Source organism: Ranitomeya variabilis, chromosome 5, assembly GCF_051348905.1.
Source record: "Ranitomeya variabilis isolate aRanVar5 chromosome 5, aRanVar5.hap1, whole genome shotgun sequence".
NCBI lineage: Eukaryota > Metazoa > Chordata > Amphibia > Anura > Dendrobatidae > Ranitomeya > Ranitomeya variabilis.
Genome location: NC_135236.1, coordinates 484,356,388 through 484,376,266, shown reverse-complemented (window position 1 = coordinate 484,376,266; position 19,879 = coordinate 484,356,388). Strand labels below are relative to the sequence as shown.

The following is a 19,879-nucleotide window of genomic DNA, read 5'->3' as shown; positions in this document are numbered from 1 at the left end:
ACGGATCCCCTCCTGGCAGACCCCAGCGCTAGTTGGAATGCATCCTTACCTTGCAATTGTAAAATAAATGTTGAAATTTTTATTTGAGTTATTCCGTGTTATTTGCACACAGGCCTAAAAGGCCCCAGGTGCGTGAATATGGGGTAGTCCCAAAAAATGGTTGTTATACCGAAATGCCTATAACATAGAAATATATGAACAACTGGAAATTACTAACAACTATATATCTGAGGATTACCTAGAGTTTCAAAATTCTAACTAAAGTAATTTTACCGAAAATAGAAAACAAGTAACCTGTCATGCCTGCGAGGCCCCAGGTATGCGTCCGCCAGCCTTAGCTGGGGTCACCAGGAGGTCAGATCCATTACGGAATCCCGTCCTGGCGGACCCCTGCGCTAGTGGGAATGCATCCTTACTTTGCAATAAACTTTGAAAAGTATTTTTATTTGAGTTATTCCATGATAATTGTAAACAGGCCTAAAAGGCCCCAGGTGCGTGAATGTGTAGATTTCTATGGGTATGCGTTCTAGGGTTAAAAGGTCAAGTAAAGTGGATGTGATTTCATGAAAACTCACGCTGCCCACTGTGCATTTATAGATGTTGAACTGTGTATTGTTGGTTCTTTCCATATAGGCTTTTACACGGAAACAGAAAAAAACGCATGTAAAAAATGCAGTTGTGTTTTAAGTACGGAATCTCAGCATTTCTGCACAAAAATTGTGCAGAATTGAAAGCAGATTGCTATTGCATATTATAGTACAGACATCTACGTTTCTGTATGTGGGAACATGGCCTCAGAGAGGAAAATATCCAGGGAGGAGATCAGAAAGCACCAGGACTAGGTGGCACACCTGCTTCCTGAACGTGACGGATCGGAATATGCAGGACATGAGAAACACAAAAACCAAACCCTGACTCACAGTCCTCTGGAATCACGGCTCTTCAACACATCTCCTAAAGAGACTTCAAACTGAAACTTTCTACAGCATGACCATAAAGCTCAGTCAGATTTTTAATAATATAGCAAACAAAGTTACACTAAACCGCACAATCCCTTTAGGGTGCTGCTTTCATTTCTATAGTAATCCTTACTGCACAACACAAACTGCTTACATTATTAAATATTTCTCAGACCTGATGACAATGGTGAAAGTACTATGAAGCCATGGCAGAATGAGACAACCTTTCATGAAGGATTAAGCAGCCAATCTTGACCCATTACAGGGTGACTGACAGCTCAGTATGCTTATCCCTGTTAAGATCTCACACTGCTCAGTACAAGCTGCAGTTGGAAGTTTGACAGCCATTCTGACATGGATTCTAAGTACACTTGCCTAGTTACCAGGTGTTAGTGATGCATATACTAATGTATGCAGTTTGCAGAAATTTGGTGTCAGACCAGACCTTTTCATATGTCTTCAGCTACAGTATTTGCAAGCACAACAACCTTGTCCTAGTTAAAATAAAAATGTCCAATGTTTAAAAGGGTTTTAATTTTTTTTTTTTTTTTTAATTTTAAATCAGTCTTGCAGTGTAAAAAGATAAAACTTAGCTATACCACAAGTCCAGCACTAACACTTTGCCGTTGCTCCCAGCTTTTAATGACAGACTGCAGTGGTGACTGTAGCACCTGTGACCGCTACAGCCAATCACGAGTTTAAAGGCCTTATGTCAATTACTTCTGAGCCCAGTGGTTGCGGATGTGCTGTCACCCCTTCAGCCTGTCAACAAAGGCTGGGGGCAACATAGAAAAGGTAGTTCTGGTCCTGCAGGGGGCAACTGTAGCAGTTAGTTTTTACATCTGCAAGGCAATGAAACTTTAAAAAAAATAAAAGAAAAACCATGGAAAGCCCATTTAACAAGATAAATTAACATCTACATGATTCTTGGCATCTTTTTCAAATCCTTGCTGCACCTTACTGAACTTGAGAAAGGATGAGTTAAATAAGACTCATGCAGAAAGCAAAGACTTATGGATATTGGGGGTATGGCATATTGTAATTTTTATCTGGTCCCAACAGTTTAAGGAGCAGCTAATAGAAACACAGAACTCTATGAAGCAGATGACTATGTGATAATCGCGAATAGACTTAATCCCCCCCCCCAAAAAAAAAAAAAAAAAAAAAAAAAAAAATCCGCTCTTAAATCTATTTATACATTCTTGAATCTTCAACTAAAATAACATACAGGGTAAATTTCTGCCAGGGAACCATAAGGCATTGTAAATGTCACCTTCCCCTCAAAGAGCCAAGACCACATCTTTTTAGATAGTTGGATATAAAACACTTAGGAAGGATAAGAAAGAATGCGGAAATTCATTAAAAGAACAGATCTAATATTGAAGATGGGCAGTAGGCGGTTGTTGAGGACCATGGATTACCATGGCAGGTCGGAGGCAGAATTCACACAAAGTGCAGTATAATACAAGCGAACAGACTGCACAAATGGATGCAGCGCAGAGAGGAACACTGCTAACCAATGTGAGACTTGTTATCACATCCCCCCATTCAGAGAACCATTGCTTTTATGGATGGCCGGTATTTTGTGATTGGAGGTGCATGAAACTTAACTTGTAAACCTTCTAAACAAATTGAAAGAGCTGTCCTGTAAACATTAAATGGGTTTTCTATTTACAGGAAAGTTGTGTCCCCCACATGCAGTATGTTTATAAAAACAATACAATAAAGCCCACCCCTGTCCTTTACTCAACCTTCCCAGTCTCGGAGCAGAACTGCTGCCACTATCCTACTATTTGCAGCACTGATATCACACCAGCAGTGCTGCAGGGAATGAGGGAGCTCAGTGGCTCCGCCAGAGTAAATGACAAGCTGCTAAGCTCACACACTGCTGTTTACAGTGCTGCTACCAGTGAGCTCACCGATTGGCTGCACAGCACTGTTGGGAAGACACGGGGCAGTGGCAGAGACTCGGCGCTGGATCGGGGGGATATAAAGCACAAAATGTTTATTTAACAAAGCCCTCCCATGGGTTTTTGTTATCATTAAGGGCAAGGTGTAGTGTGTGGTGTGTAGCTATACTCACCTACTGCCACCTTCTCCATGATCCAGCGCCATTCTGCTCCTCTTCTCGGACTCCTCATCGCGCTGCGCTCTGCGTGACCCAGAACAGACTATGGAGCGTCAGAACAACAAATGTAAAGCAAATATAAGGTAAAGTTCAAACTTTAAAACGAATTTAAAGATGGTTGATATGTGGGGATCCAATACCTGGCAACCCCACCAACAAGCTGCTATCAGCACCAATGGCGGGTTGATGAAAACTGAGTATGGAGCATTGCAATGCAGGTCCACAGTTTCATGGCCGACAGAGCACTGCACATTAGCTCCTATTCAAGCACCTTTCAATAAGGAAGTTTAGCCGTTTGCATTCATGCTCCTTTTGGGATTCGTTTTGTAAATCAGAGAGATAGGTTTCTTTTTAGAATGAGATATGTACAGTCACCTGCTAGTTTCGGCATCTTTCTCAGTGAGTCACATGGTGAAAATCTCACCTTCTTGAGAAATCAGTGTGAAAGGTTCACAAGATCCTACACACACAGCGCACGTTTACAGCGTAATAGATACATGGGAAAAGAAAGAAAAGAGGACTATAATAAAACCAAAGGTCTACCAGCAGCAGTGCATTGTGGACTAGATTCGTGCTATTGCCATCATTACAGAGAAGGCACACGGTTTACATGGAGAGCGATGACTAGCCCATTAGTCACATTCTTGCGGTTGTATATTTTCCACATCATGGAGGACAGAAGTGTAATAGCGCGGGGTGAATGAACCCTAGGGCGGCACAGATACAGCCGCTACTCCGTATACCAGCAATTTACGCTTCATTATCACCATCGCGCTGTGTGGCAGGGAATGATGGGAATACATGAGCTTTAATGCACAAGCTCATTAAATATTTCCCATGTAAGACATTTGTTGTCTCTCGTTATAACTACTACAATCTATGGGAGTAAATTACTTAACCATCCAAAACCAAGAACATGAAACTGGGAGACGGTGCACAACCAATTGCCTATCTCTGATGGAAAGGAGATGAAAGATTGAATGAAAACAACATATACTCATTTCATGTGGCGCTGCTGCAACCTGAACTTTTCCTTCAGAGTGGTCGGAATATTAATGAGCTGCAGTTGGTCAGTAGCTCCGATAGGCTGCAGCGGTCACACAACACAACAATGTCAAGTAACCCACCAGGAAAAGCAGTGCAGACATTGCTGGAATGGAAGCGTTGCAGGAGGTGAGTATACATTGGCTATATTTTGAATGAGTCATTACTACACTGGATTAAAAAATAAAAATGAATTAAAAAAAAAAAAAAATCAGTGTCCTATACTGGATTAAAAACTAAACCTTTTATATTGGATTAAAGGGTTTTCAAATTGCAAAAAAATCATGTATCAAACCCCATACAATCTTTATTGTTAAAATGGAGGGCAATCCATGCCACCAAAAAGTGACCAAACCACAACAAAAACAAACAGAAACGTGTTCCACCCAGTTAAAAACTAAGGGGTAAAGCTAGCAGTCCCTATAACGGTACCTAGACGATAGCTGCCTGACGGCGGAGGTTGGCACCCTAGGGGGGAGCGTTTTGGCGCCCCCGCTCCTCGATGACTGACCCTAGTGGCCCTGATGAACCCTACAACCTCTGGTGAATCCCACTACCCGTAGGCTAAAGGACCACTGATTCTAAACAGACAACAACTCTTCTAAGGAACGCTAGCACCCATAGAAATTAAAAACAATATGAACACATGAGGACCAGACTGGTGATCAGATTAGCGAGTCTGAGCCGAAATAGGTACCTCTCTTTGGTGGCTACTATGGCCAATATGCCCCTACCCCTCAAAGCTGCGGCTATTAATTGAAGCCAGAATACAAATCAAATACAAAAGCTGAACACCAAGTGTGTCACAACCGGATACACTAATACACTTTTGTCCAATGTGTGTGTCAGCACAATATGGATCAGCCTATACCACCGCAGTTATGATAACAGTGTATAGCCCGCACGTGCTTGAGACCACCAACTGACACTCATATACACACACTATCTGTTATCGATATATACACTATTGGTGTTCAGCAGCCACCATCACATAGATACTGAGGAAATCGTTGCTACTCATCTGTATCACTCCAGACTTCCCACACCGTCTGTCCTTTCAGTATTAACGCCTCAACGCGTTTCGCCTGCCTAGGCTCATCAGGAGGCTCGATGAAATGATAACTTTGTGTCCCACATAGATTGGCTGCGTGCCCGCCGATATCTACTCACTTTTATTTCTCCCGCTTGTTACACCATGTCCAGGCCACTCCCCTTGGCTTCCTGCCTCGTATTCCCATCCATTCCTGTACATAACCCCCGTGCGCATGCGCGAGCTGGAGCGCAAACTGCGCCCATCTATTCCATACAGGCTTACTACGGGCGTGCGAGCGCTTCCGGTTCATCCGGAAACTACTTCCTGTCTGCGTCATGGTCAGGTGCTAACCGTAATTGTGTGACTGCAGCCGGTTGCCTAGCAACCCCATGGGAGCGTCTGTTTATTTATATTCCTGCCCCCACCGTTGAGTACCTTTGGAGCATTTTGAAGCGCTCGCCATAGATATCTAGTTAGATCGAGTTACATCGCACCATAGAGAAGAGACTACTTGCTTCAACTCTTCCATAGGTATCTGGTTAGGTCGAGTTACATCGCACCATAGAGAAGCGACTACTTGCTTCAACTCTTCTACCTACTACTGGATATCTTCACACCGGTTAGGGCGGGTTAAAATCATGCATCTCAGCAGGATATACCAAATCATTCAAAGATATGCATGTCACACTTTATATCCACCACCCCCAACCGCCCCCAAGATATCAATCATACAGGCAGCACTCACAGGTAAACCCTGCTTTTTACCGGTAATTTACGTGTAACGGGGAAACTTGAAAAAGAAAAAACGATGTCAAGGATACAATATATGAATATATATAATTTCTGAAAACTAAGAAATCTCTACATCAGTTTACATGGTTCAGTTGTCGGAAGCCCTGTCAAATTCCTATTACATACAGGTATACAGAGAACGCGCCTTCCAGAGTATTTATAGAAAACATGCATATGAAACCTGTTCATTTAGGCCAAGAGGCTCCCGGGACTCCATTCTAAATATCCATTCACATTCACGGCGTAGAATTGATTTATCTATATTGCCCCCCCTGGGGTTGGCACTGACCACCTCCATGATAGTGAATCTAACTCCCGTTATATCATCGCCATGGTGGGAGCGCATATGTTTGGCTAGTGGGGTGTCCCGATTATTTCTAATATCTCCCATATGCTCCCCCACTCTTCTCCTGAACTCCCTCTTTGTCTTGCCCACGTAGTCTCTAGGGCATGGGCAGGAGGCCACATATACCACACCCATAGTCTTACAATTAGAGAACTCTCTGTGGTAAAAGATTTTCCCTGTGGCGGAGCTCTGGAATCTTTTGCCCGGTTTCATCCACTTACAGAGGCAGTCCTCGATGACTGACCCTAGTGGCCCTGATGAACCCTACAACCTCTGGTGAATCCCACTACCCGTAGGCTAAAGGACCACTGATTCTAAACAGACAACAACTCTTCTAAGGAACGCTAGCACCCATAGAAATTAAAAACAATATGAACACATGAGGACCAGACTGGTGATCAGATTAGCGAGTCTGAGCCGAAATAGGTACCTCTCTTTGGTGGCTACTATGGCCACTTGTTCCTGGGCTGGTGGGAGGAGACTGTGGTGTTCGGGGGTGAGGAGGAATGGTGGCATGAGCATATATCTATGTGGTATAGGTATATCGATGATGTGCTTGTAGTGTGGACGGGGCAAAAGGAGGAGTTCCATGAGTTCCTACGAGTCCTTAACATCAACGATATGGGTCTTAGGTTCACCTTTGAGATTAGTGAGACGGAACTGGCGTTTCTGGACATTAATATAAAAAAGGAGGCGCATGGAGGAGTCTCTACGAGCATTTACCGGAAGCCTACAAGCACTAACGGCCTACTGCATTGGCATAGCCACCACCCTACTCCCCTCAAGAGAGGGATCCCCAAGGGACAGTTTCTTAGGCTGAGGAGAAACTGTTCCAGACTTGACATGTTCAAAAGTCAGGCGGCAGAGATGTCAGATAGGTTCCAAGAAAAGGGGTACCCGAGACACGTCATAGATACAGCTTTTAACTGTGCTAGAATGACGGATCGCCAGAGGTTGTTGCAAAAACACGTAAAAGATGACCCTGGCGAAGTGGTGAGGGTGATTGGAACGTTTGACTCACGACATGAGGATGTAAGGAAGATCTTCACAAAACACTGGGACATCCTTAAATTTGATCCTGACCTGAAGGAATTGGTGGGTGACCGCCCGAATATTACATTTAGGAAGGGCAGGTCAATTAGAGACATGCTTGTACATAGCCAATATCAGAGACCCAAGACTGGAGGCACTTGGTTGGACAGGAGACCTTGTGGTTTTTTTAAATGCGGCGACTGTAGCCTCTGTAAGTGGATGAAACCGGGCAAAAGATTCCAGAGCTCCGCCACAGGGAAAATCTTTTACCACAGAGAGTTCTCTAATTGTAAGACTATGGGTGTGGTATATGTGGCCTCCTGCCCATGCCCTAGAGACTACGTGGGCAAGACAAAGAGGGAGTTCAGGAGAAGAGTGGGGGAGCATATGGGAGATATTAGAAATAATCGGGACACCCCACTAGCCAAACATATGCGCTCCCACCATGGCGATGATATAACGGGAGTTAGATTCACTATCATGGAGGTGGTCAGTGCCAACCCCAGGGGGGGCAATATAGATAAATCAATTCTACGCCGTGAATGTGAATGGATATTTAGAATGGAGTCCCGGGAGCCTCTTGGCCTAAATGAACAGGTTTCATATGCATGTTTTCTATAAATACTCTGGAAGGCGCGTTCTCTGTATACCTGTATGTAATAGGAATTTGACAGGGCTTCCGACAACTGAACCATGTAAACTGATGTAGAGATTTCTTAGTTTTCAGAAATTATATATATTCATATATTGTATCCTTGACATCGTTTTTTCTTTTTCAAGTTTCCCCGTTACACGTAAATTACCGGTAAAAAGCAGGGTTTACCTGTGAGTGCTGCCTGTATGATTGATATCTTGGGGGCGGTTGGGGGTGGTGGATATAAAGTGTGACATGCATATCTTTGAATGATTTGGTATATCCTGCTGAGATGCATGATTTTAACCCGCCCTAACCGGTGTGAAGATATCCAGTAGTAGGTAGAAGAGTTGAAGCAAGTAGTCGCTTCTCTATGGTGCGATGTAACTCGACCTAACCAGATACCTATGGAAGAGTTGAAGCAAGTAGTCTCTTCTCTATGGTGCGATGTAACTCGATCTAACTAGATATCTATGGCGAGCGCTTCAAAATGCTCCAAAGGTACTCAACGGTGGGGGCAGGAATATAAATAAACAGACGCTCCCATGGGGTTGCTAGGCAACCGGCTGCAGTCACACAATTACGGTTAGCACCTGACCATGACGCAGACAGGAAGTAGTTTCCGGATGAACCGGAAGCGCTCGCACGCCCGTAGTAAGCCTGTATGGAATAGATGGGCGCAGTTTGCGCTCCAGCTCGCGCATGCGCACGGGGGTTATGTACAGGAATGGATGGGAATACGAGGCAGGAAGCCAAGGGGAGTGGCCTGGACATGGTGTAACAAGCGGGAGAAATAAAAGTGAGTAGATATCGGCGGGCACGCAGCCAATCTATGTGGGACACAAAGTTATCATTTCATCGAGCCTCCTGATGAGCCTAGGCAGGCGAAACGCGTTGAGGCGTTAATACTGAAAGGACAGACGTGGTGGGAAGTCTGGAGTGATACAGATGAGTAGCAACGATTTCCTCAGTATCTATGTGATGGTGGCTGCTGAACACCAATAGTGTATATATCGATAACAGATAGTGTGTGTATATGAGTGTCAGTTGGTGGTCTCAAGCACGTGCGGGCTATACACTGTTATCATAACTGCGGTGGTATAGGCTGATCCATATTGTGCTGACACACACATTGGACAAAAGTGTATTAGTGTATCCGGTTGTGACACACTTGGTGTTCAGCTTTTGTATTTGATTTGTATTCTGGCTTCAATTAATAGCCGCAGCTTTGAGGGGTAGGGGCATATTGGCCATAGTAGCCACCAAAGAGAGGTACCTATTTCGGCTCAGACTCGCTAATCTGATCACCAGTCTGGTCCTCATGTGTTCATATTGTTTTTAATTTCTATGGGTGCTAGCGTTCCTTAGAAGAGTTGTTGTCTGTTTAGAATCAGTGGTCCTTTAGCCTACGGGTAGTGGGATTCACCAGAGGTTGTAGGGTTCATCAGGGCCACTAGGGTCAGTCATCGAGGAGCGGGGGCGCCAAAACGCTCCCCCCTAGGGTGCCAACCTCCGCCGTCAGGCAGCTATCGTCTAGGTACCGTTATAGGGACTGCTAGCTTTACCCCTTAGTTTTTAACTGGGTGGAACACGTTTCTGTTTGTTTTTGTTGTGGTTTGGTCACTTTTTGGTGGCATGGATTGCCCTCCATTTTAACAATAAAGATTGTATGGGGTTTGATACATGATTTTTTTCCTATACTGGATTAATCTGAGTCTGTCCTGTAGTGGACGACTCCTTTAATGTACGTTGCTGAAACTTGCAATATCTTTATTTCCTATTGGACACTGATTTTTTTCATGAGCCGTCTCACTTCATTGAGTCAGCCGACAGTTGTGGCCGTCACTTACAAGTGGTAGTGATCTATAGATCTCCCAAGTTTGTAAGGTTATGTAGACAAACTCACAGTGTAGAAAACAAGTTTTTAATGAAACAGAAGACAACTTGCCTGCAGCTATAAGTGACATACATATAGTAAAACAATGTAGAGCTCAGAACTGGGGAAAAGCAGCAGTCACTTCACTGCTAGGGAAAAATGCTGTCAGAATGAAGATGTTAAAAAGCCTCATAAAAAACCTTTACAAGGTGTATCCAGGTTTTACATAATATACACTGTCTGCTCATAATAATAATAATGGCTAGGCTGGATAAAATGTAACAATTTCCCTTTTGTTCAGCTCACTGGCATGCAAAGAGCTTTAAAGATTTTAATTAGTAGCAGAGAAAGCAAAAGTGCCATCTGGTAGTGACACACAGCTGCCCTTTTGGCGTCATAGGCAGAATAAAGTGAACCGTTTCAAAGGGCACATTTCCAACACAAGAAATGGGCTTGTGCCACACACAATATAAGGCCGAGTGTTGTACAATAGTGATATTGTAGTGTGAGCCTTCCTGTTACAGGAAAATGGGACGCGTTCAGCTTGGCATAGGTGCTTATCAGCCAGGCTCTGAGCAGACGAGGTGGCGCTATGGCAAGAGCCAAGCATGGCTGACTCACATTGCTTCCGCAACTCCCATAGAAGTTACAGGGAAACGGTCATGTCATTTTTAGCATCTTTAGTGACATCGGCGCAACGCAGATCATCAAACTGGGTGGGCGGCCACAACCATGACTGCGCAAAATGATGCACGCTCCATGACTAAATGAGCAGGTATGATCTAACGATATAAAGGGCTTGTACGACATGATGACAGCACCGTTTCTAATTAAACAAACAATGTTCGTGATGCACATTGCATCACTAACAATGCACTGGGGATAGTTTACAGCTGCTAAAAATGACATGACAGGCTGGATTTAAAGGAAGTTACGGAAACACAGCATAATAAGGGATGCAGCTTCCATAAGGGCTCATTCAGACTTTCACTTTTGTTCCATGCGTGAGAATAACAGACTGAGCTTCATCCGCGCTTTTGTCCGGAGTTTCAGCAGTCACAGAGTTTAGTCACAGCTTTTAATTTTTCCTCAAGTGAGCAAACTGATAAACTTTTACCTTTTTCCTATCAGTCTGTGAAGTACGCCAGCATGGGATTGTAGCCACTTTATGTGAGGTAAAACCTTTAAAAACTAGCAGGAAATGCTTTACCTCACAGAACTGTACATATTGCTGCAAGTGAAATTTATTTTCATCCGGGCAAGGAGTTAAAACATATATGGTCCAACATTTTGCCTGAAAGGGGTCTTTGTCAAGGACATCTGTGTCATAGCAAAAGCCAGGTATAGGAAATGCAGCAATCCTATATCAGAATGCAATTCATCTGTGTGTTTAAGTCCGATGTTGACAGGGATGGACTACGCAGATCTCCGCTCTGAAGTCTGCAGAATTGTGAATGAAGCTACGACATACAATGGATGCCACATAAAAAGCGCCCAAACTTCCAAAGCTGGCCATGGACAGACTGACTATTTCATACCAGTTTATAATATTTCAACAAGACCTTCACCAGTGTAGCACTCGCCTGTCCTTTAAACAGGCGATAACCAGAACACCTTTTAAATGAAATAGCAAAACATTTTTATAGAATTTCTCAATAATTGAATATTTCTGGTAGAATTTTACCTCTAAATGGTATTGCACATTTTAACATGGGAACAGTTAACATCATACTGTACCCTGGAAAATATGTGATCGCCTCTGACTGTGCGTGCTTTCAGGAAATACATGGCTGAGTGACTAAAGGAAATACACGGAAATTTGCGTTGAAGTATACAAACCTTTGTTTCCTGTACAAGTGGAAGCAAGATCTGACTCATGACGTGAGGAAAAACCAACCACACCTTATTCTTGAGTAAGCATGTAAGAGATGAAGAATATCTCAGTCTCAGTCTACCACCCTACCCGTGCCCTCCGCTCCGCTAATGACCTCAGGTTAGCATCCTCAATAATCAGAACCTCCCACTCCCGTCTCCAAGACTTTACACGTGCTGCGCCGATTCTTTGGAATGCACTACCCAGGTTAATACGATTAATCCCCAATCCCCACAGTTTTAAGCGTGCCCTAAAAACTCATTTGTTCAGACTGGCCTACCGCCTCAATGCATTAACCTAACTATCCCTGTGTGGCCTACCATAAAAAAAAAACCCATAATGAGGTTCCTCGTATCATGTTCTCATACACTTTATGCAGTTAATAGCCTCTGTGTCTGTACTGCTACATACTTAGGCTGTTAACTGGTTCATGCAGCTTTACATGAACACCCGAGCCTCACACTATGGCTGGTCCAAATAACTAAAGCAATTGTTACCATCCACCTCTCGTGTCTCCCCTTTTCCTCATAGTTTGTAAGCTTGCGAGCAGGGCCCTCATTCCTCCTGGTATCTGTTTTGAACTGTGATTTCTGTTATGCTGTAATGTCTATTGTCTGTACAAGTCCCCTCTATAATTTGTAAAGCGCTGCGGAATATGTTGGCGCTATATAAATAAAATTATTATTATTATTATAAAATAAATTAAATTATTATCTACGTACTGTAAAGAAGCCCGGGGAAACGTCTTGGAGGTACCAAGACAAACCAAAAGTGTGAAAGTGCCACTTCTCTCCGATACACACTGACAGTACACAGACCGCTTTGGTTTGGATCTTACCATTTGCTGAGCTAAATGTAAAATAATAAATGGCTTTAGGTTTCCATTGCTTTGGCACAAAGTAACATACTAAAGTTACAACTGTAAAATGATGACATAGCTGCTAATGTATTCCAAGCTACACGCAGGTCTGTCCAAGCAGTCAATGGCACAGTCAATATCCCTAGTAAAAGCTAAACAGTTCTCATTTTGCTTCTAATATTCAATTCTGTTTGTATGTGACCAGGGTTGACACTTAGAAATGTCAGCATGATTCTGAATCCATTCCTCGGCAGAGGTTTCAGACCATTAAACCATTTAATTTGTAAGCCCACTGAAGATAATACTTGAGAGCTGTACTAATAGACAGACAAATAATAAGCCTGACACAAAAAAGTAAAGAGGGGAAATAACGTGCAACACTGAAATCAGCGCAACGTGATGTATATATTACATTATATGGCAATCATGGTCCAGTGCTCCTGATTAGCATACATTTCTAACTATTCTTAGCATGGGCCAACATCTCTCAATAAGGGTCATGAGTAACAAGGGGAAAGATACCTGATTTATGCATTTTCCTCTTTCTTTTCTCAAGCTGGCCACAGATAGATCAATGTTGGCTCTTTTGGGATGAGTAACAAACTTGGTGTATGGGGGACTTTCCAATGGCAGACATTGGGGAGGCCAAAAGATGAGGGTCTGTTGCTGCTAGAGTGGTGTCTGGCGGCCCTACAATCTCCCCACTGAGACACAGACACACCCGGCTCACGCGGGTGTATGGTTATTGCAGGAGGCGGGTGAATGACTTGGCATCATCGAATGTATTATATGAAATTTAGTCAGAGTAAAGGCCAGTTTACAATACTCAACGGGATATGGCAAGAGACAGTCGACTAGTACATATTTGTAAAGCGGCTGTTCAGACAAGCAGGTCTCAATATGTGCACAGAATGATCAGTAATGCCATTGTCTTCGGCAGCACGGGTTCAGTTGCTGCCGAGAAAGATGATCTTTCAAGTTAACAAAACTAAAAGATCATTTCACCCAATGAAGGAGCATTTTGCACATTCTGCAGCCCGTCTACACTGAACGATTATCTGGAGTCCTAAAAACGCAGGTTCATGATAGCCTTGCAGTTTAAATGGACCCCAAGATTGCATTCACACATTGCAGCTTTCCCAAGTTGCATAAAAAGGCAATGTTTCAATGAAATTGCAGCAAAGACCACGCAACTTTACCACAAACTAGACTCTAGTAGGAAAAACTTAGTATTCTGGTGCAACTCTGGCAGAAACCTGCAGAAAAAAAAAAATAAAAATTATATACTCACCTTCCGCCGCTCCGGTGACCGGTCCATGCAAGTGGCAGGTTCCGGTGCTAAGGTTGGTGTGCGACAAGGACCTGCCATGACGTCACGGTCATGTGACCGCGACGTCATCACAGGCCCTGCGCGTGAAGGACCTGCCATGACGTCACAGTCATGAGACCGCGACGTCATTGCAGGCCCTGCGTGCCTGCGCGAGAAGGACCTGCCGTGTCGTCACGGTCATGTGACCACGACGTCATCACACCCTCGGACCGGAAGCTGCCGCCTGAACCGAACACAGGCTGGGCAATATACTATGTGGCTCTGTGCTGTATACTACGTCGCTGTGCAATATACTACGTGGCTCTGTGCTGCATACTACGTGGCTCTGTGCTGCATACTACGTCACTGTGCTGCATACTACGTCACTGGGCAATATACTACGTCACTGGGCAATATACTACGTCACTGGGCAATATACTACGTCACTGGGCAATATACTACGTCACTGGGCAATATACTACGTCACTGGGCAATATACTACGTCACTGGGCAATATACTACGTCACTGGGCAATATACTACGTCACTGGGCAATATACTACGTCACTGGGCAATATACTACGTCACTGGGCAATATACTACGTCACTGGGCAATATACTATGTGGACATGCATATTCTAGAATACCCGATGTGTTCTAGAATCGGGCCACCATCTAGTACATTATAATCTGTTAAAAAAAAAAATTAGAGATCGAATCTGGTGAGAAATGGATGTCTAAATCAGGCCTCATGCAGGCCAAAAATCATTACCTATGTAAAATCTATCTATATTTACAAGACAGATACTGCAGATATTATGAAACCAGAACGGGGACCGAAAATCATACTGACAAATTGTTTTTATACAGTTGCAGCTGCCTGAAAAAGAAAAAAAAAAAGAAAAGAAAAAAGTGCCTGTAAACAAGCGTTGACTAACTTTTTACATTCTCCCTGAATGATCGGTGTTTGTTCAGGGGATTAGTCCATGTACAGTCTTCTCATAATAACATTTATAATAAGGTAATAGTGTACATTATTATTATAGCGTCATTTATTCCATGGCGCTTCACATGTGAAGAGGGGTATACACAAACAATAACAAGCACAATAACCTTGAACAAAACGAGTCACCGACTTGTATGGAGGAGAGAGGACCCTGCCTGGGGGGCTCCCAGTCTACAAGGGATGGGTGAGGATACAGTAGGGGAGGGGAGAGCTAGTCGTGTAGCGGTATGGTGGAACGTAGGCTTGTACATCAGTACAAATAAGAGCAAGATGTGATGGCGTCATTAATGACAGGCAATGACAGCACAGTATAGGGACCCATTAGCCATCATGACACCATACGTGTTGTGCAGTTTGGTTAATAGATCTAACCGGAGACAGACCGTTATTAGTCTGGCTTCCCTCATACTTCACAATGCTGATGAACACTGCACCTGCCAATTATTGTGAGAAGGGCAGGAAAAGCATGGCACTCATGAATACACCAGACTCATTAGTATATAGCTTTTAGGAAAATATGAAGCAGGCTATTTGGCATTTTATTGTATCATGGTGGTATTCACATGCATTTGTCTTTATACAGTTTAAAAACGCCAGGAAAAAACACCATTCATATTGGTATACTAGCATGTGTGGTCTTCTCATAGTTACTGAGGGGTCTCTATTACCCTGGATAGATTTACTTCATATTTATAACATGATCTGAGCACTCAACCAATGTAATGAAAAATTGAAAACAATTAAAGGTTTCTATATATTCTCAACACTGTAAAAATAATGTTTCCTAAAGGATCAGTTCACCAGACACAATCAGAATCTATTGCTGCATTCTTTCCCCTATCCCTTTCTGCTCCATATCCAATTCCCCAGGCACCCATGTATTATTCATATGTTACAGATACTGCGCCTCCGTCTGTACTGCCCTGTGATGAGGGGCCTACAAGCAATTTTCCCCTAAACCTTCTACAGCTCTCTAATGATTGAATTTTCAAGCATTCCTGTCTCCATTGTGGATTCCTGCATACAGGATATTGTGAATAGAATCCCAGATTTAACAGTTCAAAAGCATTTATTTTATATTCAATTTCAGGCACAAACAATAAAACAGAGTTGAAATGTATATATAACAGTGCCACATGAGGGAAACCCATCCACAAACGAGAGACAATGACTGCAGAAAGAATGATTACTAATAAAACATTCTACACTTAAAGGGGATTTACCTGGATCATATTAATTGTATAACAATGGAGTTTATGAAGACATGGGGTGGATTCATCAGTTTTAACCCAAATTAGAGTGTAAAATGGCTTGAAAGTTTGCGGCTTTTAGTGTTTTACACCATTCCTGGAACAAATGCTTGAAAAGTAGGAGGCACTTGGAAGAGGGGCCAGCAAAGCCATCATACTTTACACCAAACAAGTGCCGGCTGAACGATGTGCCCAATTCATCCTCTGTAAAAACTAGTGTACAAAACGCAAGTCTCCTGATGAGTCTGAGCCAAGGTTTTACCAAAACAGCACCAGTCTCTTTGGTTTTGAAAACTGAATGAGTTGTAACCACTCAAAAAAAAGTTGTTTTACACGTGTAAAAAGATTAAACTTACTAAAATACTTGAATTAAGAAATCTGCCCCAATCTTGAGAATCGGGTCCTGACACTTGCAGGGGAGAACTCACTGTGTTAGCACCTGTCCAGTGCAGTGTGTGAAGGGGACTGGCTGACTGGCTCATTTCAGTAGATAAGCCAGCCCCCTTCTTGTCTGCAATAAGGTGGACCACCTCTACGTAAATTAGGTTGTGTTACAGCTCAAACAATTCACTAAAGGTACCGTCACACTCAGCGACGCTGCGGTGATATAGACAACGAGGCAACCTAAACTAGATCGCTGGAGCGTCGCCGTTTAGGTCGCTGTAGAGATGTCAAACACAGCAACTCCAGAAAGATGCAGGAGCGATCCAGTGACGTAACGGCGACTCACTTCTCGTTCTCGCTGGTTGTTAGCTCCATGTCAAACAGCCGGAGTGTACCGATTGGCTAGAAGGAGACGCTGCGATGCCCCCTATGCTCGTTGCTGGCGTCGTTGCTTTTGATGTCAAACATGACGATACACGCCGACCTGGCGACGAAATAAAGTTCTGGACTTCTAGCTCCGACCAGCGATGGCACAGCGGGATCCAGATCGCTGCTGCGTGTCAAACTCAACGAGATCGCTATCCAGGACGCTGCAACGTCACGGATTGTTGTCGTTCTCTTTGCAAAGTTGCTGAGTGTGACGGTACCTTTAGCCATGCAGTTTCAGAAATAAGCCAAAGTTCTAAGAACAGCAAATCTAATGGAATTGCCATAAATGCATGTTGTGGAAAATCTCCATTAGAAATGTTGACAAATAATAAATATAGTTGGAGTTCTGACAGCCATTCTCCTACTCATCACCCTGGCTAAGGGACCTCACATACCAGAGGAATCATTTTGAGTTGCTTCCCCCCACCGCCCACCTTCACATCCGCTTCTTATTCTCAAATCATCAGTAAACTGATATCCAATATTCCTACAATTCATAGGATTATTTGCAGCAGTTTCCGGTGTGGGGTGTACATATACAAGTCCTTTCTCTCGCCTGTGCTATGAATATAACAATAGAATAGCAGTGCTACTGTGCACAGCGTTCGCCCACACGGAGTGTGGGTGTGAAATCCGCCCACACCATAGAACAACGTGAAAGTGATGAGAATGAAGCGGTGACTGTATGCAGGTTATTATTATACGTAGCTGAACAAGTACAATGAGCGCAGAGGTGGGCATGAGGCAGCGAACGTCCCCTGTAGCTAGGCACACTGCAGCCTGGAGAGATCACGGTGGACTATCACCTCTACATTCAGGACACAGAGCACCATCTTTCCTAGGACATTGCATCATCACTTGCAGCAGCCTCTAACCTGTGAGAAGGTTACACAGAAGATCTTTCCACTCAGCATCAAGGATCGTAATGGGGCATTATAAAAAAAAATGGAGCAGACAGTGAGGGCAGCAATAGTAAGGGTATGTGCACACGTTCAGGTTTTTTCGCGATAACTCATTAAAAATGCATACATATATACATTATGCATCCTATCATTTAGAATGCATTCTGCAATTTTTGTGCACATGATGTGTTTTTTTCCCGCGGAAAAAAAACGCATTGCTGTAAAAAAAGAAAGCGGCATGTTCATTAATTTTGCGGATTTTTCGCGTTTTTCAATGCTTTGGGGAAAAACGCGAAAAAGACGCATGCGGATTTCTGGCAGAAATGTCCGTTTTTTGTCAGGAAATTTCTGCAAGAAATCCTGACGTGTGCACATAGCTAAGTGTCAGGAGTGTGGGGACACCATTTATTGGCACAAAAGGATGCAAGTCACTGCTGCTATTAACCACTTACAGTGCCACTCACAGGCAATGCTTTAGACTATTCATTTTCCATGGAAGGGGTTTTCCCTCACTTTAACACCTTCATGTCAGCGACCATTGTAGTTTTTGTGCTTCTATTTTCCTTCCAAAAACTGAGTTTTTTTTATTTTTTTTTATCAACAGGATTTTGTTTTTGACTCGCTGTGTGAGACGCAAGTCGAAGCAGAAATCATATGACCACAACATATATATTATACACACACACACTTTTTCTTTCTTTAAAGGCTTTAAAACATGCACACAACCTTTTAGGAATCTGCACAGCTTGGTGAAAGTATGGTTTTGCTACATAACATCATGACTTTGAATCTGGTGCACAACTGGAATAGTGAGTATGCAGAAAATGCATAGACTATGGAGAAGAAAAACCTGCTATGTAAGCAATCCAGAGCGTGGTAAACGCTATAGTTCTTGATGCTGCAGGCTGTGTGCAGCTTATGTAATACAAATCCTTTACACTGCTGTAACAAATGCTACAATTCACTTGCTCTAAATATTGGCATTCAGAAACAAGGTGGCTCACTGCTTAGCACTGTTGATTTGCAGTGATGGGGTCCTGGGTTCAAATACCACCAAGGACAACATCTGCAAGGAGTATGTATGTTCTCCTCATGTTTATTTGTGTTTCCTCCCACACCCCATAGACACACTGGTAGGGAATTTAGATTATGAGCCCTATAGGGGACAGTGATGATAAAATCTGTAAAGTGCTGTGGAATTAATTGGACTATAGAAGCATGTAAAATAAACAGAATAGTCAATGACAGGCTGGTTAATAAGAACCCCACCTCTGGGTTCCCTACAAATTGGGGTTCTAAAGCACTCTTATTGGAGTGGAGCAGTAGCAATGGGCTTGATTCATTTTCTAGGGCACAACTGATAGCCAGGTATAGAAAGGTGACTATTTGATAAGATGTGAATAATTCTTTACAAATGCCTGCTACAGCTTTCAACAGCTGGAAAGCCAAATCAGCATTGGAGGAAGTGGATTACCAAATTCAAAGGGGGTATCCCTTGAGAAACATAACGCCCATTAGGGGCTCAGAACCCTAATTCTAGTGCTCAATACTTACCAACATCTCAGTATGTAAAATAACATTTTAATTCAGCCCCCTGTAGCACTTCCGACCCACTTTTTGTTGGTTTTCAAAAATTCTGCCTCTTTTCACCACAACACACCTGAATTTACCAGGGACATTTTCAAAATTTCAAGAGTTCTGGAACAACTAATTTTTGACTTGGAAACAAAGATAAATTAAGATTGGTAAAGATGACATGCACACACAGTGCTGCTGGTATACAAAGATATGAGTAGATGGAATAGAGAAATGTACTCTATGGTATTCATCTCACAAGAACCAAAGCAACAGAACTGCAATCTGCACACACAAAGGTTGCCATTCACCATGCAGTCAGTAAAAGAAAAGTATTCTGAAGCTTTCATCTCCGCTGCACAAAGGCTACAGAGCTGTGGGGTGAAAACAGCAGCTAAACACTGCATGTGTTTAAGAGGATAAACTGGCTGAAAGGGATTGCAGGGCTC

General features: G+C 43.1%; 1 protein-coding gene across 4 annotated transcripts in view; it reads right to left on the bottom strand.

Moving 5' to 3' along the window:
- Positions 1-19,879, bottom strand: part of CDK17 (cyclin dependent kinase 17) — a 226,138-nt gene that overhangs the window by 129,390 nt on the left and 76,869 nt on the right. The window contains exon 1 of one of the 4 annotated variants that reach the window (XM_077265525.1): positions 5,302-5,433. The exons of the other annotated variants lie outside the window; for them this stretch is intronic. The gene's annotated coding sequence lies outside the window, so the exon portion shown is untranslated. Of the gene's footprint in view, positions 1-5,301; positions 5,434-19,879 lie in introns of those variants that run through there. 4 annotated transcript variants of the gene reach the window in all.